At 46.1% G+C, this 27,063-nt stretch overlaps 1 protein-coding gene across 1 annotated transcript in view; it reads right to left on the reverse strand.

Moving 5' to 3' along the window:
- Nucleotides 1-16,754, reverse strand: part of FAT3 (FAT atypical cadherin 3) — an 817,465-nt gene extending 800,711 nt beyond the window's left edge. The window contains exon 1 of the mRNA XM_060404221.1: nt 16,593-16,754. The gene's annotated coding sequence lies outside the window, so the exon portion shown is untranslated. The remainder of the gene's footprint in view (nt 1-16,592) is intronic.
- Between the last annotated feature and the right edge of the window lie 10,309 nt (nt 16,755-27,063).

The raw sequence follows: 27,063 nt of genomic DNA on the forward strand, positions 1-27,063 counted from the left end.
ATGCAAAAATGAATGATGAATTATAAATGGTAAAGTTCTAAAAAATGCAAGTTATTATTAATATTGTCAAGAATTGCTTTCTAAGAATCTTCCATAAATTCAGTGCCTGCTGACCAGCGGAACTTTAGGAGTATTCTGTTTTTCAAGGATTGTTAATCCAAATTCTCCTTTTCTCAAGTGTCTGCTGTAAGTTTTATCATACGCACAGTAAAACTAGGATAAAATGCCATTTATAACTGACCGACTAATCACAGGCACAGCAACTGTTTGGGGCGTCATAATTATCATTCAAATAATGCAGGCAAGTATGGTTCTGTGCCTGCTTCTCAAACGTGGATCCACAGCAGTTGCATCAGGATGCTTAAATCTCCTGGATAAATAAGACAAAGTCATGGAAAGTTTTAGCACCCTTCTCCTCACTAACAGCCCCAGGTCACTGCAATCTAAGTAAAACACTACGCTTTAATGGAACAAAATTTCAAGATAGGTTCCTCAGTCCCTTTTCCAACCAAACTTCCAGCTCTGATTCTCTCTTCATGGAACGCCCACAGGAGTCCCAGAGGACACAGGAGGAGCAACTTTAGGTGGGTCCATTGTAAGTAAAGATTTAGGACAGAAAAATTGAGTATTGGTACTTTGATAACCAAGTAATTTAAAATATGATTTCACATTTAACCAAACACATTATGGAAGACACTGTAAAGTTCCCATAAATGTTTGTAGAAAAACACTCGGCCTTCAAAGAAGGCCTGCCTGATGCTCATGGCCTGTCTCTGGGCTCCCCCATTAAGCTCCGACAGTATGAGAACATCCCCCTCTGCTGATAAGGGGACTTGTCCAGCTTCATTTGAGAGGCCTGATTATCAACTAGGGCTGTCGGTTCAAATCCTGACCCTGCCAATTAAGGTCTATCACCTTGGTTCAATTCCTGGTCATGTATTTGTCCCTGTGAAATGATGATGCTAACAACCACCTCCCACAACATGATGGATGATGGAAGGAAAGTACATATGCAAAGAGCCCGATACAGTAAATGCTCAATAAATCTTAGCCCTTTCTTCTTCCATACCCCATTCCCCTTGCCTCCTTGTTATTCATAATCTCTGATCATAATGATCTTGGAATTCCAAAATACGTGATCTACAACTTCTCACAAAGATGCTAAATCATGCCAGCATCCCGAATGTATACAGCAGCAGACCATTCACCCATCCAGCCGGCAGGTATTTTGTGCATATATTTTTGTGGCAGACATTGCATATGAATGAAAGGACTAGGAAGCAAGAAAGGATGTGTGTGTGTGTGTGTGTGTGTGTGTGTGTGTGTGTGTGCATGCCAAGTCGCTTCAGTCGTATTAGACTCTGTGCGAAGCTATGGACTGTAGCCTGCCAGGCTCCTCTGTCCATGGAATTCTCCAGGCATATAACTATTCAGGTCATCACTCCAGAGATGAAGTAGCTTCCGTGACACCAGATGACTACAAAGCCTTCTCAGTTTGAGGAAAGAGGGAAGCAATGACAAAACACACTGAAATTGTAGGTAATTCCAGCGTGGTTAATGTTCCCATCAGTGTTCACTAGGACACTGGGATCTCAGTTCAGTTCTCATCAGGGATATTAATAATAACCAAAAGCTATTAGTGAGGCCAAGCAAAAGAAAGGAAAAGCCCCCAGACTCAAATAAAGAAGAAGGCTTCCCACAGCAAAGAGCCACCGAGAAGAAGCTGCTGGACCTTGGTCCCCCGTACCTCAACTACACAGCCTGCCCATTCAGTCTCTTTCCGGGGCAGCGGGACAGTCATCCCACCATTCAGACGTGGAACTCACAATCTGCTCCAGCCTGCCTGGTAATCTGCATGGAAGCAAAGGATCAAAATGCCTTTTCATCTAAAGAACTGTGAGTTAACTCTCTGCCTTTTAATTACTCTCAATTACTTTCCCACTATTTATAAAGATTTTTTTTTTTTGCATAACAAAATCCAACTCTAATCAATATATGCAGTATATCCCAGCTGATTAGGGTAATTCTTACTCCACTGTGATGCTGGAGCTGTGCCAGCCTTACCTAGCACACAATTAAATGTCTGCTAGTGCCTGCTGCTACCCAGCAGGCTTCATGAGTTAACAGCGAAAAAAACGGGATTCACATTTGCCTCTACCAGCCCCTGAGTGCCCTCACTGCCTCTCATCTGCTTGTAGACACGTACGAAGCGTGCCTGCACAAATAAGGGCCTTGCACAACTCACACAGACCTAAAAGGCACAGGAGCATCAGAAAGACGCCCCAAGTCTAACTCATCTTCTCATTTCAGCAAATCCTTCCAGGAATAAGCTATCACTCTTCCCACCCCGTATTCCAATAGTGCATTTGTAAGCACATTCTAAGTACAGAAAAGACTCAGATATCTAGACTCACCTAAATCCAATATTATGAATTATGTTCAGTGTACCTTCAAGCCAATTTTCAATAAACACAAATCACTTAATAAGAAATTAAGAACATTACACATTTCTCATGCTCCCATGCATTCGGTGTTAATGAGATTTTGTCTGTTAAGCTCACAGAATGATGGAGTGTCTGAAAGACAGACACAGCCTTTTTTCCATTCATTCAAGATATAGTTAGTGAGCATGCTTTGTAATATGACATTCCTGAGACGCACATCTGGTCACATGTTGATTTTAACGGCTAGCTCCTCAAAGAATGCTTTCTAGTGCAATGTAGTTTAAAACAGAAAAAAATACTTGGAACTTTACAAGACTTGTTTTTAATCTATTCTAACTGCCAGGTAACCTTGTGCATTCATGCATGCACACACAAGCTTTATTATGCCTCAGACACTGTAAATTCAGCCCTTAAAGTAGGATTCTCTTACCCAGGATGGGCAGAACTGGGTAAGCGATACCCTTGGGGAAGCTCTGTATCTTGGTACTCACTGGAATGGCGCACTGATTATAATTTAGTATAACAAGAGTTACAGCAAAAATGTTTACAAAGAATTTCATTTTAAATATAAATGTAAAAGTCTCCAAAGGTTCTTGCAATAAAAACGTTCTCACATATGTAGCCTATGCTGTCCTTAGACGACTCAGCACCAAGATGTCGCCACCTCCCCATAAATTTGACCTTTGACTGTGTACATCAATATTCACGTGTATGTACAATTAGGCTACGTAACTGCCTATCAGAACCTCCTGGGAAACAAAGTGGGGCTCCTAAAAAGTGACAAACATTTGGATATACATGCCTTTTCCATGTCTTTACTGCACTCACTGAGAACTTCTTGGAAAGAGTCACAGAGTAGACAGATAAGCCAATCAAGAACCTGGATATACATGCCTGGAGGGTTTTTCTTCAACTAGACAGTAAGGACCTCAAGTCTACTACAGCCTTCCCTCAGTATCCACGGGGGGGTTGGCTGCAAGGCTCCCCTTGGTACCAAAATCCGTGGATGCTCAAATCCCTTATATAAAATAGCATAGTGATTGCGTGTAACCTACATCCCATCCTCCCAAATACTTTAAATCATCTCCACATTACTTATAATACCTAATACAATGTAAAAGCTAGGTTGTATTGTGCTAAGTCTCTTCAGTCCTGTCTGACTCTTTACAACCCTGTGGACTGTGGCCCACCAGGCTCCTGTCAGTGGGATTCTCCAGGCAAGAACACTGGAGTGGGTTGCATGCCCTCCTCCAGGGGATCTTCCCAAGCCAGGGATTGAACTTGGGCCTCTTAACTCTCCTGCATTGGCAGGTGGGTTCTTTACCACTAGCGCCCACCAGGGAAGCCCCAAATCTATGTAAACAATTATAAATGTGATGTAAATGCGATGCATAATAAACAGTTTCCAGTGTGGCATGGGCTTCCCAAGTGGCTCAGTGGTAAAGAATCCGCCTACAATGCAGGAGCCACAGGAGACATGGGTTCGATCCCTGGGTTGGGAAGGTCCCCTGGAGAAGAGCATGGCAACCCACTCCAGTGTTCTTCCCTGGAATATCCCATGGAGAGTGGACCCTGGTGGGCTATAGTCCATAGGGTTGCAAAGAGTTGAACATGACTGAAGCGACTTAACGCACACACAGTGTAGCAAATTCAAATTGTGCTTTTTGAAATCATTTGGAATTTTTTAAAATATTTTCTCTCTGTGATTGGTAGAATCCACAGATACAACACCTGTGGATATGGAGGGCCGACTGTAAATCCTACCAGTACAAGAATCATAAGGAAGTCTTAACACCCAGGGGATGATTTTCAAGGTTTGGTCTTAGATGTTCCACTGTGAAAGTCAATGATACATTATTCAAGCTGGAACATCAACAGATATGGTCATAGAGTTTAAAATATTAAACAATGATAAGCTACAGCAGTGATAACACTGGCGGTTCAAAGATTCACGTTATGTCACTGAGCCCGTGGAATGCAGGTCTCCAGGAGACAAAAGACACCAACACAGGTAAGTTCATTGCAAGGCAGACTGTATTAGTTGCCATGAGAGTAACGCCAACTGAAGCAGGCAACTGCATATAGAAATATTAAAAAGCAGGTTAGGTTGAAACAAGACCTGCAGGATGGCACAGGGCTCTAAGCAGTGGCTGCAGGAGCTGGACAGGGAGAAAGATGCCAACGAGCACAGAGAACAAAAGCCAGGAGAAGGGACCGTGGCAGCTGAGGAGCCCTGAGCCAAGGGACCCTCCTCCAGATGCTCCAAAGGCTGGGGAGGGGGCTGGGCCCACTCGGCATCCTTACTGTGCTGGGATGGACGCTGCAGCTGTCTGACGCCACAGCTGCCCCCGAAGGTGAGAGCTGAGGCTGGGAGGAGATGCCAGTCATCAAGCCGTCAGCCCAGCGGGCATGCCCTGGGAAGACTCAGGATGAGAAGGCACAGGATACCAGCTCCAAAGAGCCGAGGTCCACATCAAAGGTGTGATTTCAGTGAGCCCAGACTCTTGCATCTTCCCACACAGAGAAAAGCTCTAAATTCCTTAACTTGAGATATCTGGTTTTGTTTTATTAATAGTCATCTTTTGACATTCTGACTACTTGGGCTCTGTTGCAAACACCCCTGTATATCCTGACTTCCTCCTTCACCTTTCAGAACAGTCTCTCAGAGTTACCTGAGATGCTGGATCCCAGGTTTAAGCTCTTAGTTTCATCCACCAAATAAAACATAACTCTCAAATTTTAGGTTGTGATTCTTTTTGTTTGTTTCAGCCAATGTCACAAAGGAGCAGATATCATCAGAGGTGTAACTCTGGGTTGCACTGGCCTGGCTCTATGGCACAGAAATCCTCAAGCTTTCTAACATTTCCTCAGCCTCCACAAATGACATGGACGTCCCCATCCTCTCTAATTCCAGGCGTGTCTTCCCCATTTCGCTTCCCCTCTGATGCCTCTCCTCAAAGCAGCGCAGAGAGAGAAGGTCAAATTTTCAGTTCATCACATGTTTAAAAGCACATATATTGCCCATAGGTATATGCTCTTGCCTCTAAGAACTCTGATATACAAACATTTAAAGTTGAAACATACATAAATCAAGGAGAAACAAAATATTCTTTACTTTATAAATGAACGTGACACGGGATCTGCTCAAATAGTGGAGAGTTTTCCCTAATTGAATGCAGTTAAAATGGGATTTGCTTTAAAAAATGGGTTTTACACTTCCGTTTAAAAACATATCTGTTGTATAAGAGCAATCTAAGTTTATTCACTTTGAGTATTATAATAACCACTGATGAGCTCTATGAAAGTGGCAAATCTTATAAAATACCTGTATCTCCCTCTCTCTCTTTTGAGAAGAAGTATGATATTAATCCTATCTAGTTAACAGAAAGAGAGTACAAATTGAACAGACTGTGTATTACCACTGAATACAGCTTGGGAATACAGTGGTTAAAACAAATAATTACACATATAAAATCTGCACTTCCAAAGTAAAAGATTATCTAATTATTGGATAATTCAGGAGATCTAGGAAATTGACTTGGCAAGGTAGTATGTTTTTGTCTTACATTTCCTAATCAATTGCCTATATTGCATAATTTCCTCACTGTAGTCACCGTCTTCTAAATATAAATGGAAGGCATTCTGTCCCCTTGCTAATGCGGGCATTTCCAAGTAGATGACATCACTTCATGTCAATAAAAGATGCTGGTGCCATCTTTCTGACTTGGGTAGCACATGCATTTCGCTCTTTTCTGGGCCTACTAGAGAAATGAGAATCAACTGAAAAGGCTAACTTTCGAAGGGTCAGGCACCACATTTGTTTAATATGCTCCATGTAAAATCAGTCCAAGGGACTAAGAGCACGTTTGCCAACAACGACATGAATCTGAAGAACTCAGCACAGGCCCTCAGAAAGGCTAACGATGGAATGTGCACTTAGTTTTCCCAGACTGTGAGTGATCTGCTGTGTCTACAGGAAAGATGGAATGCTAGAGTGCACTCAACTGCTCCTAGTTAGAGAATTAACCTATGAAGATGAGAAATTGAGAAATCGTGTCAAACTAACTGTTCACATTCATACCAGTACAGGAGGCAGCTAAAATCTGAACTGTAAACAGGTAGCAACAAATCCTCAAGGATCAGGTGAACTGTGTTTCGCCCTCTTCCTCACTCGGTGTCAACATTCCCATTATTTCTTTATTATTTTCAGTATTTTTAAGCATTTAGAATCATCAAATGCAGCTGAAAAAGAAATACATCGCACAACAAGGATATGAAAAAAGAAAAAAATGTCCCATTCTCCTACATGTCTGGGGAAACTCCAGCCACAATCTAGAGTAGAAAGGATTATACTACCAACTGATCAACCATAAAACTGAGAAGGACACAGAGAAGTGTGAATTTCAATATTAGATAAATATAATATAGAGCTGACAGTACTGGGAAGAAATTCATCTCAACAAATTCACAAATTACTTTCAAACGGCTAGAGCACAAATTCCACTGTAATAATTTCACTTTTCCATCCTTGTTTTTCAGTATGAAGCCCTGTGTGATGCTTTGGCGACACTTCATAATGTTAGGAAATACCACGGGTTCATTCCTCAGGAATATGCATCCACTGGGAGAAGCAACATCATCCGAATCAGTTGTAAAGTTAAAAATAATAATAATAATAAAGTCAAGAAGCACACAATGGCAAATGGTCAAGTTCCAACAGCTAAAAAGATCCAAGACATTATGAGCTTTTAATGAGTGAAGCATGCCATGAGAAAGAGACCTTTTGTCAATAAATCCAAGCCCTGGTTCACTAATTGAACCATCGAATACAGTGTCTGAACATGTAGACACCAGACTTCAACATTTCTTCATTATATTCAATCCCAGGCATATCTTTCCATTTAATTGACATCCTGAAATGCCTTTACAGTTCTATCAGATAGGTACCAAGTTCTCAAGGGAGATTATGACACACTTCTGATTTTTGGCTCATCTGATTGAAGTGATTAGTATGAAACTTTCTTTTTTGAGATGCGGGAAAGATTCACATTTTTCTTCCCAACTCCAGCAACGTTAAAGTCATCTGCACTTGGCCCACTTTCATGTGTACATTTCTTTATGGAGAGGCTCTCTACAGCCAGGCCAATCTGATGAAACCGTAGCCACCGGCTCCAGCCTGGTGTGGGACCACGCCACATGCATCCCACAAGGCCCTTCTCAACCAATCGTGGCGCTAACGGCCATCATTTAGCCACCACGCAGAGCCAAACAGAGAATTTCAAGCCACAGTCTTTAAAACAGACTTCAGATGCCCCAAAATATTAATCAGAAGCTCAGATTCTGGAAAAATCAACAAAACATCATTCATAATAGATGTTCTCGGTATCAAAACAGGCCAAGCTACCTCTTCTCCCGAGATACAGCCTCCTCCTGCTTTTGAAGAAAACGTACACACTCACTGTTTATCTGATAGAAAAAAGTGATATTTATACTGTAATCAAGCGCATTTGTCACTAGATGTAATCTGTATTATGGGGCGCACTTTCAGATGTTTACCCGTGTTAAGTACTGTTCAATGATATTTAGTAGCACCAATAATTTTGAGTTTATTTCAAAATGTGAAATGTAATAGCCGCTCCAGTGAGCTCACTTTTTAACCTTTCCTGGTACTGTAAAGGCTATAATTTTTATCAGATTGTTGGGAATTTAATTTAGTCGAAGTCCTAAAGTTACATTTAAACTTCTAGTTAACCTTTCCTATCTGCACATCACTCAACATCTGGGCTTATCTCTGACATCTTGAAAAAGAAAAGAAATAAAGAGTCACTGAAACAGTATTTGCAACTGCTTTGCAAAGTAAAAATATCAGCAACTCATGCTGAACCTCCAAGGTAAAGCTCTGGCCTTTTCACCCATCTTCTGAAAGCTAGCATTACAAGGCTTACCATTTATTTGACTTTTTTTTTTTTTTTAACGTTAAAAAGCCAGCAACAGACCTGAATGCTGAATTCCTAAAGGACCAAACACCTCAAAGTTCTCTATGCTAGAGGTTAACTGTGAGATGACTAAGGGCCAGAGGGAAATGGAACTAAGAAGATGCCAATTACAAGATACATGGGAATTAAATATCTTCCCCACACATGCCAGAAGCACGCATGCCTTCGACCCCCAATATTAAACAGTGCTGTGATTTTTTTTCCTTAAGTGTACACATTTTGAGCTCTAACAACTGTAAGCTTCTTGAAGGCATGATTCATTTTTTTCTGCAGTGTATTTCTTATACTCCTCACAAATAAAAAGAAAACTGAGCATGTATTAATGGACTGCATTGCAGTCATTTCCCAAATTCAGACTTACATAAAAGACTCCAGATACAATGAGTCCAATATGAAAAAGGGAAGAATTTCTGTTCCTGAAGATGTTTCAAACTTTGCAAATATCATTTACCAGTTCCTGGACCATATCACGACTAGCAGCTGGAGACGGCATCTTGGCCAACTAGAGTCAAACTGAGGACAAAGCCACATTAGGCAGCAGAAAGCATTAAACGCCAGCGAAGCAGAGAACCAAAAGAACACTGGAGGAAGAAGCCACGAACCTTCCCAGCCACTTCCTCCAGCATGAGTCCAGCTTAACTTCAACTTTGTGCAGAGTCCCAGGGGTTACATTCACAGCAGGAGAACGCAGACCATGTGTTTCTGATTTTCATTCAAACTCCCCAGGGCCTGGGAGCTTCCTTAACCAGTGAACTCTAACTCCAAATAGGAGGCAGTGGTCCTCGACCTTGGCTACCAGCAAAATCCACTGGGAGGCTTTAAAAAATATTGGTGCCTAGGTCCTAGGACCCGAGAGCCCGGTTTAAATGGTTTGGATGCCACTGGTTGGCCAAGGTTGAGCTCCAGGTTGAGGTCTCTGCAACACACAGCAAATTGGCTGGCTGGCTGTTTTACTGTGGTAACAAATGTTTCAACAGAGGGGTGGGATGGAGCAGGAGTCAGAGGGAGGTTTAAGAGTGGGGGGACACATGGCTGATTCACAGCGATGTATGGCCAAAACCAACACATTATACAGCAATTATCCGCCAATTAAAAATAAAAAATAGAATACAATTAACAGGTATTTTAAAAAATGGTCGAGATGCAACTTGTGAGTCATTTGTTTTAAAAGCCCCTGGGGGATTCCAAAAGTGCAATCAAGGTCAAGGACTCTCACTTTAGGATCCCTGGGGGAGCTTTCGTGGTATGAGAAGCTTCCCAGTTAACTGTTGAACAGCAACAGGCTGTGATAAAGGACCCAGTAAATTTGATGCAAAATAGCAAAAATAAATGATTCTTTAAAGGACCCCCTATAGGGCAGTCCTTTTGTCCTTTATTTGCACCCATACTTTTTAAACACTATCAACAGGGAAAAAACTTAAAAACCCCAGAATTGGTGACAGAAACATAAGGAAGCCAGAAAGTGTGTGCAGGTAGGGTCGGAAGCAGGGGCCCGAGTGGGCACTGGTATGCAGGCTCCCAGACACGCTTCAAACACCTGCAGCTCTTCTCTGAAGCTTCTCTGAAGCTCACCATTATCCACAAAGGATAATGGAGAAAAGGGCCTGAATAATTCAGGTGTCTCACCAAAATACTGAAAAACATTCCAACAGTCTATCTGGCCTGATCCATGAGTATGTTCTTTCCCCTAGGAGCACTAAAGAAATGAAAGACGTGATTAATTCTGTACTGTCTTGACTACATTAGAGTTTTACTAAGAATTATTAAATTGGATTGTATTCACTTTATAGTCCTCAGATCAGTTAATACTAAAGGAAATCAATCTAGAATATTCATTGGAAGGACTGATGCTGAAGCTGAAGCTCCAATACTTTGGCCACCTGATGCTAAGAGCTGACTCATCAGGAAAGACCCTGGTGCTGGGAAAGACTGAAGACAGGAGGAGACCTTCTCCTCAGCCAAGGACGAGATGGTTGGATGGCATCGCCCACTCAATGGACATGAGTTTGAGCAAGTTCTGGGAGATGGTACAGGACAGCGAAGCCTGGCGTCCATGGGGTCGCAGGGAGTCAGACACTACAGAGTGACTAAACAGCGACAACAGCACTCCTCCTAAAACTTTGCTCCAGCTCATATTAATCTCTCTTCTCCAGGACCCTGTTCAGCGACACTATTTCGTCAACTAATATGTCCTGGTGTTGATTTCTGGTTTGCACACAGGGGTATCTCCCATTTTCCCAACAATACAAAGAAACAAAGGATACATTTTACTTTGACAAAGGGTACATCTGAATCCTGTGTGATGCCTTGCAAAGGGACGTAGGGTCAGTAAATACTACTGAAAAGAAATTCAGTGAAATTAATTCCTTAAAGAGATAAAGAAACAAAATAAAATAGGTTTCAAAGAGGGAAACTTTGCAATTCTTTTTTCTATTTCCTTCACCATCACTGACTTTCAGACTACTACTAGAAACTCCTAACTGGTTTCTCTGCATTATTTTTCTTCCCAGATTTCCACAGTGAGTTCTACTCCAGAATTAATCAGAATAAAGCAGTTTCATCCTGTCTCAACTCAATCCTCCCAGTGACTCCATTTTTATATTCAGCCTGACATTCTAAGTTCTCCATAACTTCACTGAAAGGTCAGGGCAAGGTCAGGATGAAAGGTCAGGGCAAGGTCAGGCATGTTGAGGCATGCCTGGGCATGCCCGGGCATGTCGGGACATGTCCCAGCCCAGAGTGCTGCAGACACGGCCCGGAGACGGGCCGGCAACCAAGCCGACCAATCAGGAGCCGACAGGAAGCCCTCGCCGTCCAATCAGGAGCTGACACGGAGCCATTGGCCACCAATCACCGCTGAGCCGGAGTTTTCTTCCTTATATGGGAGCCCCGCCCGGGCTATAAAACCCTTCCCCACCCTCGCACACTCCCTTTGCTTCGCAGACACCCCTCGCTTCCTTGCTTAGCCGCCCCCAGGAGTTCTGCCGGAGAGCGACCGCCCAATAAAGCCCTGATCAACGGTCCATAGGGGTGGCTGCCTCTTCCCGCGGCATTTCTTACATTCACCTCCTACTTTCTCAAGCTTAATGCGTGTATGCTCAGTGCCTAAATCATATCCACTATTTGCGAATCCATGGACTCCAGTCCACCACGCTCCTCTCTCCAGACAACAATAATGGAGTGGGTTACCAGTCCCTTCTCAGAGGGGGGGTGGGGGATCCTTCCAACACAGGGATGGAACCCACATCTCATGCATCGACAGGCAGATTCTTTACCTCTGAGGCACCAGGGAAAGTTGTCGACCTTAGCTTCCACCCCTTTTCAACATAAATGGTGTAGTGCCACTAATTTCTAAGATTTGAGAACTAAATGGATATGAGGAGCCTCATGTTCAGTGTGGAACATGTTAAGTTTCAGAAGATGACACTGCAGTTAAGTAAGAGGTTCTGAAGACAGGTAGAGACATATGGAGCTAGAGCTCAGAGGAAAAGTAGCATGTGAAAGAAAATAAAAATTGATCAAATATCAAAAACAAAGTTTTTTTAAAAAAGAAAAACTGAAACTTTAAATTCAATGCGACTTAACAGAATAAAAATTAAGGGATAAATTTAAGACATAGAAGGGCAAGAATTAATTGAACAAATCTTCTTTATTAAATACTGGCTCCCCTGGTGGCTCCAACAGTTAAGAATCCATCTGCAATGCAGGAGACTCGGGTTTGATCCCTGGGTCAGGACGATACCCTGGAGAAGAGAATAGCAATCCACTCCAGTATTCTTGCCTGGGAAATTCCATGGACAGAGGAGCCTAGCAAACTACAGTCCATGCGCAAGGAGTCAGACCTAAGACTGGGTGACTTTCACTTCACTTTATTAAATAGAGGTTGTAATCCACAGTCTTGGAACCTGGAAGATCAGAAAAATGAAATACTAAAATCTGCTCACGGATCCCTTTCAGGGTCTCATGAGGGACCTTGACTTTTCTGTTCAGACAAGGCAAATTCTTTCAAAAAGCATTTTCTAAAGAAGGACAACTCACAACCCTCCCCAGACCTCCTCCCAGGCCTCCACACTCACATATCTATCCAGCAAAGGAAGCAACACACTAGTTATATGAAGAGTGTGATCATTAAGTTTTGAAATCTGTTCTCTATTTTCCCCAACCATCATCATGGCAGGAAATCCATTCTCAAATTTTCATCCTTTCTACTTTAATACAAAAATATCTCAATCCTAGAACTGACTAATATTAAGACTAACCGGGGAGTGCCATTCCAATCCAGAACTACTAGAATGGTCATTTGTCACTGTTACATGTAACTGATAGCCTGTTCTGGTAGACCAGAAACTGGCTCAAAGCCACTAGACAAGCATCAAATATGTTCTCAATAAATTCAATCTGTGGCATTAAACTGAACCTTTTTGTTTTTATTTCTTTAAGGAAAGGTAAGCTTTCCTAAAGTTATTAAGCTTTCCTAAAGTTATTCATCGAAAGAAATTTGGGAGAAAGGGTCAGTGTAAACAAGGGAAGAAAAAAGCTCATTAAAGAAGTAGATACTCTTCAACTGACAGAAAACAACCACTAAGTTTGAGAAGGATGCAGAATCAAATTGAGTGAAACACAGAAAGATATGTACCATTGGGGTCATCATAGAGGAAGTCACCCAAGCCACAAATGCTTCTTCAGAGTCTATTAGGCAGTAGGGACTGTGGTCATTCTCAAAGGACAGACTATAAAAAGAGACTCAACCCTCACAATGGAAGAGAAAGATGCTTATAAAGATACACTCAACAATTAGAGATTGAAAAGCATTTCCCGGTGCATCTGGGGAAATCGGGGGCTCTCTCTTCCGCAGGAAGGAGCTGAGGGGCAGACATACCCTCTACTAGGTCTCTCAGGCCTCTTTCTCTTTAATTATCGTTCCTTCCTGGTGTCTGTCACAGTCAGCAAAGACAAGGGTTCATCAATAGCCCTTCCCCAGCAATCAAAGGAAATCAATCCCAAATGTATGGTCCCACCTGATCCCATCAGAAGATCCCCGCTCAGTGCTCTTGCAGAAGAAAAGGGCGGAGGAGTGCCCCAGTGCAAGAAACCAAACCCTCCAATGTGGCCCTTTCCCTCTGTGCTCGAAGGAAAAAGCCAATCTACAGTCAGCTGGACAGAAGGAATGCCACACCCAACTCTGCAAACAGGAAAATAAAGCCACCCTGGTCCTCCTGGCCTCCATTAAGATAGCATAACAACACAAGAGCCATGGGGAGCAGCCTCAGACCAGCTGCTAATGCCTAAGCATCTTCTCCTCACTGGTAACTGCCAACTGCTTTCTATTTCACATAATTCATCAGCCAGATTAGAGTGGGTCATTCTGCAGCACATGAAGAAAGCAAGGCTGATAACATAACCTGACACATCAGAAATATTCTTCTGCGAACAGCCTGAAGACCTGTTGTTTACAAAAAGCTGTGAGCAGGCAAAATAACCATATAGCCTACAGGTCAGTGGGCAGTCGGTCTGTTTATTGCTACTCATTTCATTTTTGAGTAGCTCAGCACAACTGTAATTGCTAGTTAACAGATAGACTGGGTCCTGACTATCAAAAAAAAAAAAAACAAAACCCCTCTCAAAAAGACTCTGCCAGGAGGCAGAATAAATAAATTTGAAAAAGGGCGGGGGTGCGGTGGGAGGGTGGGGAGACTCCCAGCCAGTCACTGGTCAGCAAACACTGGCTGTGAAAATCCCGGGACTCCAAGACAGGAAGCCAGCCTAGCAGCTGAGCGATTTCTGATCTCCGAACCAGCTGCCTTTCATGTGAAGTTCTCCGTGTGCCTCCAATATGAAGACATAATAACTGGGCAGTGCTGGGAACTTTCTTATCGCGGTTCGCTGTGTTCAGAAACTGGCCCCAGCGCCATTCACTGTCTGAGTTCCAAAAAGGCAACAGGGATCCATGATTAAAGACCAGCATCCCTTAATTCTGAGAGGCAACTTTTCTCCTGGTAAAACGTGAAATGCCCTTCCCCCATTCCAATCCAAGAAGGAAAAAATGCACATCAAAGCGCTAAAGTTACTATGCGTGTTTTTGTTTTTTTGTTTTTTTTTTTTGTTTGTTTTTTTGCCTTTGTCTCTTGGTGCCCTGGTTTTCTTGGCTGTCCTTTATTCTCTGACTGCTCAGCTGCTCCAATTTAGGAATAAGAACTCAAAAAAAGGAGCAGTTGGCTTGGTGCTGTTTCCAGGATTCTGCAGAATCCCCATCTCTCCTTTCTTCCCTCTCTTCCATCCCCTCCCTTTCTTTCCTTCTCAGATTCAAATCTCCACGTCACAAACCAGAACGCCATGCAAGCCGTCCATAAACGTTAAGAGAAGTTCCGCGCCTGCCAGGGGAAGCGAAATCCGGGCTGACTTTGATCGACACCGAGACGGGGGTCCCTCAGTCTTGGGTTCCTAGATGGCGGGTTTCCCCAGTCCACCACCTAGCCCTGCCGCCCGGATCCGGGGCCAAGTCGTCCGCAGTCTTTCAGGCCGGTTCTCAGCCTCTCTGCCTGCATTTTAACTCAGCCCGGGCGCAGTCCCAGAATCGAATCCCAGCAACAAAGCCGGGGACGCAAACCCGCCGCGATGAACCGGTCGGCCTGCCTCCCGCCCCCCTGCCTCTCCCCCGCCCCCGACTTGCCTTTGAAAAGACAGGCGTTGGGGCCAGAAAAGGAATACGTCCGAGGCGAGGAGGAGGGAAGCAGCGGGACACAAGTGGCCTGAGTGGTCTAGGGGTCGTGGTTTGTTTACGTGTCTCTTAAACACCCAGGCCCCACGGAGGTGAGCCCGGGCGAGTCGGACGCCCCGCGGGAGCCGCACCGCCCGGGTCGCCCCTCGCCCACCGCGCGCCTGGCGGGCCCGGGGTGAACGGGGAAGCCCGCGCGGGTTTGTCTGACACTTGTAAATGGAAGTGGGATCCAACTTGGGAAACAAACGCGCTGGGGTCTTGGGACGGGGAGGGGCGGGAGACCGGGGAGAGGAGGAGAAAAGCCTCTTTATCCGGCGACGCGCCCCGCGCTCCTCGCTGGCCTCCCGCCGCGGCGGCTGCAGGTTACCCGGCCCCAAGCCCGAGCCGGGACCGGCGCGCGGGGAGCCGGCCGCGGGGCCGGGGCGGGCTGGGCCGGCAGAGGGGGCGAGCCGAGGCTACCGAGCGCCCGCTCTCCAGGCCGCCGGCGCCTCTAGCTCCCGGGAGCCTCCCCGAGCCCCACGCCAGGGTCCTGCAGGCTCGCCCCCTCCGTCCTCAGCCTTCCAGGGATACCCTTCCACTGCCAGCTCTGCCCCCATTATTACGTGGAGCTACAGCCGCAGGATGCCGCCAGCACATACACACACACACACACACACACACACACACACACACACACACACACACAACGGGGGCGGGGGGCTCCTCTCCTCTCCTCGAAGGCTACCCCGAGGCTCGCTGAGCCCGCAGCCACACTCCCGCCACCCCCGCGTCCTTGCCCCTAGCGATTCCCCAGCCCACTAGAGCCGGGCTGGGAAAAGGGAACAATGAAAGTTGCTTTCCGCGAAGCCTCATCGCCGTCCCCGTTTAACCGTTTCGGAAAGCACACGCGACACGAGTAGGCGAGAGAAGGGAGAGAGGCGTGCAGACCACAGCGAGGCTAAAAAGACCCGGGCTCTGGGCCCCGCGCCGGCCTGGGGGCCCGATGCACTTTAGCTCAGCGACCCCCACTGGCGGCGCACGAGCGCGCCGGGCGAACACGCTCCCGGCCACCTCCGCCGCCGCGCCCGCGCGCCGCAGACCCCCGCCGGGACCCCGCCACACACTGGTCCCGGCGCAGGGGTCCGCCCGGCACCGCCCGGGAAAGGGCCTTGAGATTGGAGCTGGCGCACGCTCGCTTTCGACCCCACTCGGCAATCCAGGGCGGACCGCAGCGCACCCCCTAGGACGCCCAGACCTGCGCGGCTTTCTTTTCAAAGACAAGCCACCTTCACGCACGCCCGCCAAAACCCTTGCTCTCCCAAGGCACTCCTTTTGCCTGTCCCCAGGAGAGCAGGGAAAGTCCCACCTCCCCTCCACTCCACAAAAAATCTGTCGCCCCAGTCCCAGAGTCGCTGCCGCTTGGTACACCTCACCCCGCCCGTGACCCCCGCATACCAGAGTCACACGCGGAGGGGACCCGCAGAATGTCTCGTAACCCTTTCCCCTCCCTGGTCAGAGTGGAGTCTGGGCTCTGCTACAGCCGGCTCCTCGCCAGGGGACGACTCAACTTGAGCCTCGGGTCCCCAAGTGCATCCTTTGGCTTCTGAACGTCCCTACAGCGCCCCACCGGCAGCGGCCACCGAGCAGGCTCGCCGCCTGGCCCCTCCGATCCACCTGCAGCGGCCGGGCGGCCGGGAGTCGGGGGCCGGGTGCACCGTTCTGAAAGCCGCCCCGCGCCCCCTTTTCCAAATCCTGAGCCCCAAACTTGGCCAACTCTTCATGCCAACCTCCTGGCTGCCGCCGCCAGACCGAGCCTCCTTCCCCTCCTCCTCGCGGCGGCAGCCAAGGCTGCTCCGAGCCGAGCCGAGGCAGGAACTTTACCGGTGAAAAGTTTCCCCCGCGCGCCCAGCCGGCTCTCGCCTCCCCGAGCCCCCCGAGCCCCCAGTTCCCATCCGGCAGCTGCAGCTGTGCGTCTGGCGGCGCCCTCCAGCCGGGGCACCCGGCAGCCAAAGCATCGCGTTCAAGATGCCCACGCACCCTTGCCTCCGCCGGCGACGCTCCGCTCCACCAGGCGCTGTCCGCGGGCTCTTCCTCGGCTGGCGCTCCCGCCCGGGCCGAGTCGGCCACCCAGCCGCGGCCGCCGCAGTGCCCGCCGCGCGCCCGCCGGGGCTGGAGCCGCTAGCAGAGGCGCTCGGGACGCCGCCGCCGCCGCGGGGGCTTGCAGGCGGAGGGGAGAAGCCGGGAGGAGGGGGCCGGGGGCGCCAGACCCGGACCCGCAGCGCAGCTCGCGGCGCAGCTGCCGGGAGGAGCGCCGGCTCCCGCGTCTGCTCCTAGCCGCTGCCGCCGCCGCTAGTGCCTGCCGCCCGGCTGCTCCGCGCTCCCCATCACCGCCGACGCCGACGCGCGGCCAAGCCCCTCTCCCTCGCCGCCCCCCTCGCGCTTCTCTCCCGCTGTCTCCTCCTCCCAAACCGCCAGCGCAAAGGGCGAGGGGGGAGAAGCTGCGGCGGCCGGGATGACTCGCGGGCTCGGAGCGCCGCGGGCGGGGGGACGGGGGCGGGGGCTGGGGGCGGCGCGGCTAGCCGGAGGGTGCTCCCGGCGCCCGCCCTGGAAGCGGGACTAATTTTAGATCTTGGCTTCCCCAGCCGCTCTCTGGGGCTCCAGGACTCCGCGAACGTGTCTTCCTGGCGCGGGTGGTGGTGGTGATGCTGGTTCCAGGAAGCTCGCCCTCACCGCTCTCTATCTCAGCCCCTCCACGGCCCCTCGCCGAGGTCTCACCGGTGCTGCTCTCTCGGGACCGGGGAGGAAACTGAGGCACGTCGAGGTTTACAAGGCTTATCTAAGATCCTGAGGTGACTTTGTAACTGGAAACCATCGGATGCTGCGCATTTTGATTGTATACGTGCTTCCCAGACTGGGCTCCTGGTACTTACCTACACATTTTTGGATCCTGGGGGTCCCCTGTGGAGGAAGGGTATTTTTCCGTGGCCCATCTTCTTCCCTTCCCCCAGATCGTTTTATATCATTTTGGTCGAAATGGAGGAGAGCTACTCTCAGTGGAGTGAGGGAGTGACTTGGGGCTTGGTGATTTGCAAGGCCAACCCATCAGTCCGCCTGTTCCAGTAACTTCTGCGCCCTCACCCTTCCTAAGATCCCAGACCACACTCTCACCCCACTGCCACGCACGCCCTGTTGCTGCGGGGCCTAACTCATCCCCGCTCTGTCTATCCCGGCCTTTCTTCCCCTCAAAACTGAGCAGCCATCTGAGCACCCCCACCCCCAGCCCCCTTTCCCACTCCTCACATGCAGCAGCGCACGTCTGTCCCTTCGCAGGCGCACAAGCTGGCGCCTTCCCGGGGATGCTCTCTGCCAGGCAGTTTCCCCACCGACTCTACCGCTGGCATCACAGGGAGGTGCCCCAGGCCTACGGATCTATTCTCCAAAAGAAATCGTTACTTTAAAAAAAAAAAAAAACAAACCATAAAATTCTCCTTGGGGAATGAGGTAGGGGTAGCCACTGGGACTGTGCTCAGTCAGAAGAGCAAGCCCTTGGAAGAATCAGCTGAGTCTGCCTTTCTGCCCTTCCAGCTCTCGGCCTGGGGCCTCTGCCTTGTCACAGCTGCACAGTGGCCCCACCGCCCTCCGCAGGTGGAGGGCTTCCCGCGAAGGCCTGCAGTAGCCTCGCCGCCTTGACTGCCCCATAAAGTACCAGCACGCTCTGGTCACTGCCCGGAGAGTTTAATGTGAACACTGAAGAACAGTGAGGGCTCCCCGCACATCAGCTATCTCGGAGGCTATCAGCATGATGTTACGTAGGGCTTCCTTGTCGCTGAAGGCCGGAAGATCGATCTGCTGGGAGGGAGAACCACCGACGGGGCTAGGAAGACTTTCCAGTCCTCCAAAATATTATCAATTGAATAATTTAGTTCTGATTTTATGTTTATTTCACTAGCTTTCTAAGGCATTGGGAAGTTTATTACATATGTGTATATATATATGAACATATAAATATGTTCAAACATACAAAATATGTATGTTTGTACAAATAAAAACATATATATGTGTATGTATATATATGGGGCTTCCCTGCTGGCTTCCCTGGTGGCTCAGATGGTAAAGAATCTGCCTGGAATGCAGAAGACCCAGGTTCCATCCCTGAGTGGGGAAGATGCCCTGGAGAAGGAAAGAGCATCACACTATCTCACTCCAGTATTCTTGCCTGGAAAATTCCATGGACAGAGGAACCTGGCAGGCTACGGTCCATGTGGACGCAAGGAGTTGGACACGACTTAGCAACTAAATAAGCAAAACAAAGATATATATATATATATATATATATAGTGGGTATACTTGTCCCTGGCACAACATCTTTCTTGTGACCAGCAGAGTTCAGCTAACTGCATCAAAGGTTTTAACAAATCAGTGCATTTCCCACCCAGGTACTCCTATGGAAGTGCTGAAACAAGTTGGCTCCTGAAACCAGGCACTTTGGTCAGCTAGCAGTTGTTTGGCCACCGGGACGCTCAAGGAAAGAGTGCTGGCAAGGAGACAAAGCATCTTCCACCTTCTGCCTTGGAAGACTGCCAGGTAAATGTAGGTGTGGCTGCTGCTACAGCGGCTACCCCTCCTGGATTTCAGCTCCTCAGAATGTTCTCTTATGCCTCAGAGGCACCTTACATATAAGTACAGAAATCTGTCTAGGTTTCAACCTCCCCTGTCCCCAGGCAGTACATAGATAATAAAGTAAATAGTCTTCACTCCCTTGGAAGACATAAGCCATTACAGCAGGGGGTGAAACACTTTCTACAAGAATGATAAAGTGTTTCATCTAGTGGGACACCCCTCTGGTCATTTAAGATCTGCATAACATTAAATATGCATTCTTAAAAGGCTGTTTTATTTCTTTAAAAAGTGCCTACTCTGTGCTAGTACTGTGGTAGGCTCAGTGTTGATAACATAGTAAGTTTATGACAGTGGGGAATCTGTTTACAATAATTATGTTTCTGTCCCCAGTTCCCTACACGAGGCCCAACATACTCAATGAGTATTAGTAAAACTCAATAAATATTCAAAGGGTAAACAGATAATGAAAGCTTGATAATTGCCCGTTAGACCCAACAAATATGAGACATAGGATATAATTGAAAAAATGTGAACCTATAAGAAAAAAATGTTATGTTACTTGCTATATCACATCTCCCATTTGCCACTTCCTATCCTCTGGGCTCCACACATGTCTTTTAGCCACTGCTGGAACCAAGTTCTAAATGGGCTCCAGCTGGCTTCAGTCTGACAGTGTCTGACCCTCAACCTCTGTTGCATCTTTCCTCCCACCCAGAGGCCTGTTGGTTGAAGTTTTGGTGTAGACTGAAGCTCAAAAAGAAGTGCAAGAGCTTAAACACTTGTGATAAATCTTTGACCAATGGGAGCCTATAGATAAATGTTCCCTTTACCATCCTCCAACAAAGGATCCTGAAATGTGTTCCATAGAGCTTCTCCGGTGGTCTTTCCGAAGAGCCAGTCTCCCGAAGCAGTGGCCAGCTTGATAACGCATCCTTGTACTGGCTCTCCATCCTTAGCTGGGTCCCTTCCGCTGTCCCTCACATGCTCCCTGAGGTCACACATCCCAATAAAGTACTTCAAGTAAGTCTTTGTTATCAGGCTCTTTGTTTATCATGATCCCAGAGAATCATTCACCATCAATCCTAAATATTTACATTAAGGAGCAAATGATTTTCCAAATGTGCTGTACCGCGCGCGCACACACACACACACACACATACACACACTTACACTAGCTCCTCTTTGTGATCAATTAAATCCCACACAGATCTGTTCTTAATAACCCCATTCACTTTGTTTCTGTGCTCATAAAAAACTGCAGAGGAACTTGTCTGTCTCACTGCTAACCTTCCATAAACATTTCAGAACAGTTTGCCTATTGGACTATTGAGAAACATGATGGAATTTCTTCGCTGGAAGTATTTAATCAAACGATAGGTATTTATCAACTTGGGATAGGAGTGGATCTTTCCAGAAACTATGGTACTAGGGTGTTTTGGAAACAGATAAAGTCAAGTTATGTGATGGCAGGGAGTCAGTTCAGGGAGGTGTGAAATGAGCAGGCCCTGGAGGGAGGCAGAAAGTCTGAGTTAGGATCCTCACTTTCCACCTTCACCTTTTGTATTATCTTGGATAAATTACCTAATTTCCCTAGATTTTACTTCCTTCATACACAGCTTGGAGCAGTACAATGATAAAATTATTGTAAGAATGCTGCTGCTGCTGCTGCTAAGTCGCTTCAGTCATGTCCAACTCTGTGTGTGACCCCATAGACGGCAACCCACCAGGATCCTCTGTCCCTGGGATTCTCCAGGCAAGAACACTGGAGTGGGCTACCATTTCCTTCTCCAATTGTGAGAATAAATAAGATAATTCATAACAGCATGTACTCAGTATGTAATGAGTACCCAACAAATCTTAACTATTATTGTTCTTTTAGAGACAAATCATTAGGCAACTATTTTATAGCATCTGAGCTTAAAGTCAGTGCTAGAATCCAGAACAAAGTTCAGATCTACTATGCTAAAATTCTGTGATACTCACTTCAGATCTGGAAGGGCATCTTACTATTCACCTCGCCAGTGAAGGCCAAACATTTATTTAAATACAGCAAAATGATGTTCCAGATATTCAGTATCCTGCAGTCCATAAACTGTGCGTGTATAAGGGGATCACTCACGGGTGGATGAGGACATCTGTGTATAGCCTTTTTTGCACCTCACTAATAAACAGACCTGCTCAGATTTCTTTTGGCGGGACTGGGTCTCCGCTGCTGCACAGGCTGTCCTTAGCTCTGGCAAGCAGGGGCCCCCCTGGTTGTGGCTCATGGGCTCCTCCCTGGGCTGGCTTCCCTTGTTTCAGAATGTGGGCTATGTGGACATGTGAGCTGCAGTAGTTCCAGCTCAGGGCTGGAGAACAGAGGCTCAGTGGTTCTGGCCCTTGGGCTTACTTATTCCGTGGCATGTGAGATCTTCTCAGACCAGGGATCGGATCCACGTCCCCTGCATTAGCAGGTGAATTCTCAACTACTGGACCACCAGGGACAGCCCGTCCTCCTTAGATCTCAAATTCACCTTTTGCAAGATTATATGTTATAATTAACAATGGTGTACAGCACACGCCTCAGTGCTCAGTCGCTCAGTCGTGTCTGATTCTCTGTGACGCCATGGACTGTGGCCCACCAGGCTCCTCTGCCCATGGGATTTCCCAGGGAAGAGTACTGGAGTGGGTTGCCATTTCCTCCTCCACGGGATCTTCCCGACCCAGGGATGAACCCGAGTCTCCTGCGTTGGCAAGTGGATTCCTCACCACTGAGCCACCTGGGAAGTCCCCATAGAGTGCATATATGACTAATTATAATTCAAATATTATCGTAGAAAAACGTTTCCTCATTTGACTCTGCATATTATAAAACATCAAAGAATACAGATGAGATTTTGGATACATTTTATGCTTTTTGAGTCGCACACATCTTTGATTAAACTTACAGAACCTCTTTTTAAAAATACACGTACACACACATATACATCTTGCTTTCTGTTTCAGTAGCTTATGAGTGTCTCTAAGGTCCCTCCAAAGAACCCAGATTAAGGAAAAGGTTGTGCATGAAAAAATTATCCTGAAATTCAAGTTCTGTTTCTTCACGATTTTAGTCACCAAGCTAGCATTGCTCCTGCAGATTTACTAGAAAGAATATGTAATATCTCAGGGTTTGGAAATGGAAACCCATATCAGTATTCTTGCCTGGAAAAGTCCATGGATGGAGGAACCTGGTAGGCTACAGTCCACGGGGTCACAAAGAGTCGTACACTACTGAGTGACTTCACTTTAACTGCAGGGTTTGGAGGCATAAACTGTACCTGAAATGAACTTGGATTATTTCAAACTCTTAAGAACTTACTCTTAAAATAAACATGTATACCCAAAGCCACGTGTGTTGGGGGACCCACTATGCAACAAGAAGTTATCTGAATTAACTTCCACTTAGACAAAAAAGCTTATTAAAAGACAAGGAATTAAAATGTGCTAATTTGGAGTTTACAAACTCCAAATTAAAACTCAACAGTAACTAAATTACAATAATTTAACTGCAGGATTTTTTCAGAACTTAGAAAAAGATCTTGTTACAGAAGAATGTTTTATCACTGATGTTTTCAGAGTTGCATGTCTATAGTAATACAAAGAACAGACAGGACTTCCCAGGTAGTACAGAGGTAAAGAATCCATCTGCCAATGCAGGGGATGCAGGAGACTCAGGTTTGATCCCTAGGTCGGGAAGATCAACCTGGAGGAGGAAATAGCAGCCCACTCCAGTGTTGTTTTCTGGGAAATTCCATGGACAGAGGCGCCTGGCAGGCCGCAGTCCATAGGGTTGGACACAAGTGAGCATGCGTGAGGAGGGAAAGAGCAGGCTGAGTTCTCTTTTCAAACTCTCTCCACACAGCTAGCACTTCCATTCAATCCAACACCTGCATGCGGGTCAGATCTCTCCTACTGCCCCATCTTTGGAACACAAGCCACTGATGATTCTTGCAGGGGTCCTTTTTTTTTTTTTTTTTGGCCAAAACTATCCTAAAGCTGACTAATCCCAATCTCCCTTATTTTGGAACAACAACCAAAGGAAACTTGGACAGTCCTAACCACTTGGCTTTCACCAAGCAAACTGTCTTACTGTCCTTATCCTTTGGGAAATTTCTTTTTATACATCTGTCTTTAGCTGCAGCTCTCCCCTCTTTGGCTATGTGGAGACAAATTATAAATGAAATGTCAGACACTCATTTTTAACACATTTGCAATTCTGCATTTTTCAGACCACTCCTCTTTCTTTTGTATCAATTCAAAAATTTCATTTAAAAAAGTCCTACACAGTTGGCTGTCTGCTAAGTGCTAAGATTTTAATGGTTAAGAAAAAATGATTCAATATCTGCCTTCCTGGATATTTGGGTCAGTGGAGAAGGCACTTTTTATTAAATGATTATACAAAAAATGTAACAGTCAGAAAAACTGCAAATGGATACTTCAAGTTGTTTGTTTAATGATCACTGCCACTCAGAGGGAACTTTCATTCATCCTTTTTCTTTATTCATAAAGTTCAACACTAAGCGTGGCTAATAAGCAAATGGGATATTCAGTGCTACGTCTGATTTATGTTTTGAGATAGTAGTATACATAATAAATGTCATCAAACACTAAGATATTAGAGGTTTCTTTTTTTTAATTTCAGAGGTTTCTTATTCAAAACCACTCCCTTTCAAATTATAAAGTATTGGTACTTATTGTCTTCCCCTATATTTCAGTAAAATATGTAATTTATATTATGAATAAAATATGCTTATGTGCACTAATCTAATCAGATCACAATTTATAATATTTTTCTGTAGAAAAACTATTTCACATTCAAAACAACTGGTTTACAAACTTTTAGGAACATGGCTTGTTTGTGAAAGATGTCCCATTCCCATAGTTGCTATATACCATAAAAGTGAGGTAATAATTTATTACAAGTTCCATAAAGTCTTAAAAGTTAGAAGAGTAGAGTTTTCTCTCATGTCTTTTAATTTACCTGTAAGTCATAGTGGCTTACTGCTTCAGCCTCTAGTGCATCTCAGAAAAAAGCAGTCTAGGCGCAGAACAAAGACTTTTGTCTACTTGCTAAAAGGAAGAAATATACCATCTTCTACCCATTCATTGACTAATGCAAAAAGGAATGTGAAAAAGAAATCCATCTAAACTCAGGGGCCCCTGAACCAAAGAAAAGAAAAAAGCCTTTTCAAGAGGTTGGTGAACAAATTATAGCAATTGATTTTATTACCTGATCTTAATTGAATCAGTATAGTATTATTAAAAATAAATGTTGGCATATTGCCTTAAATTAAGGAACATAGACCCCATTTTCATTTTAAATTCATGAAAAGATCTACTTACTCTTATTTTTGGAATACTTTAGCTCAACAAATTAATACCTATTTCATTTCACTGGGCCGAATGTTAGCCATGAATGTTAGCATAATTTTTCAAAAATGAACTGCATCAAACTATTTGCATAACAAAAATGTCACTGTGAACCAGCACCTTGCTGCCCCTGGCTGTTGTCAAAGGGAGCCGGAAGAGCATGATCTATTTTTATATCTGATAACTTTGTTCATCCCCAAATAATTACTTGTCAAATACGGTTAATTTTCAGTTAAAAAAAAAAAAAGAAAACTACTGACTCTGAGGAAGTAGCAGGTTCAAGGATTTGATCGTAAGATTAGGTTGGTTTTTAAAATTAATTAATTGATTTACCTTTGGCAGTGCTGGGTCTTTGCTGCTGCGTGAGCATTTCTCCAGCTGTGACGCAGGGGCCGCTCTCTAGTCGGGGTGGGCAAACTTCTCACTGTGTTGGCTCCACTTGGTGCGGATCACCGGCTCTAGAGCACCCGGGCTTTAGTAGTTGGAGCTCAGGGGCCTGGCTGCTCTGTAGCATAGGCAATCTTTCCGGACTAGGAATCGAACCTGTGTCCCCTGCATCAGCAGGCGGAATCTTATTCACTGCGACACCAGGGAAGTCCCAGGTGTCTTGTTTTCATTTTTAAATTTCAAAATCTACCAGTCCTAATTCACACCAGATTTGTGGTGATTAAATGTTCTTTTCCCTCCATTCTGATTCAAGGATCAATTTGAAGCAAGCTGCTTCTCTCCCTACATTTTCCATTGAGCAGATTGAGTCATTGCAGCATTGAGAGCAACTCATTAACACACTGAAACCCTACTATGTGCTGAGGGGCAGGTGTTGGAAGTCTTTGTGGTGTAAATGGTTCCTGATATCAGGAAGCTTACCCATGGCAACCAGCCCTTGGATTCAGTAAGGCTGACATTTTTGGATGTCAACAGAAATGGGAATCTCTGTCTCTTAATTTCTCTGATAAAGAATCTGTCCGCAATGCAGGAGATCGAGGTTCAACCCCTGGGTCAGGAAGATCCCCTGGAGAAGGGAATGGTCACCCACTTCAGTGTTCCTGCCTGTGGAATTCCATGGACAGAGGAGCCTCGTGGGCTACAGTCCATGAGGTCACAAAGAGTTGGACATGACTGATCGACTGAGACTTGAGCACCTTTATTCTCAGTTCTTTGCTACCTCACCAACCCCAAAGCGTTTCCTAATGAACCTCCAGTCCCAGTGGAGTGTCTGTGGTCTGTGTTCCCAGCAGCAACTGGTCTTTACCTCTGTGAAACCACTTGTCACACTGCCTCGTTCTCACCTTCCTCTGGTTTTGTCTCCATCTCTCCACCGGAAAGGAAGCCTCTTGATGATAAAAACGTGTTTATCTCTGTATCACCAAGGTGGGCATCACATGGTGCATGCTCAACGGGAATGTCTGCAGGTTGAATGAATCATCTCAGCCTTGCTTGCTCAGGTTTCCAGGATGTGGGAGAGCATGGAGTTGTCATTTTCCTGAGAGAGAGGCCTACATCAGTGGTTCTCAAAATGTGGTCCCTAGACCAGCGGCATTCACATCAATTGGTAAAAGGATGTGTTAGAAATGCACATTCCCAGGCCCCACATCAGACCTCAGCTTAGTTCGGTGGCTCAGTTGTGTCGGGCTCTTTGCAACCCGTGGACTGCAGCAACGCCAGGCTTTCCTAGTCATCCAGGCTTCCCCGTCTATCACCATCGTGCCAGACCTAGTGAACCAGAAATTCTGGATGTGGAGCTTAGGAATCTGAGTTTTAACAAACCCTCCTGTTGTTTCACTCTTCTGATGCTTGTTAAAACTTGAGAACCACTGTTCATCACATGCACACAAGGGTTCAGGTATCAGAATAAGCCCATGTGAAGACTGATCTTGCATCCTCAAGGATGGAAGTGCCACGCCCCTTTAACTCA

Source organism: Ovis aries, chromosome 21, assembly GCF_016772045.2.
Source record: "Ovis aries strain OAR_USU_Benz2616 breed Rambouillet chromosome 21, ARS-UI_Ramb_v3.0, whole genome shotgun sequence".
Taxonomy (NCBI): Eukaryota; Metazoa; Chordata; class Mammalia; order Artiodactyla; family Bovidae; genus Ovis; species Ovis aries.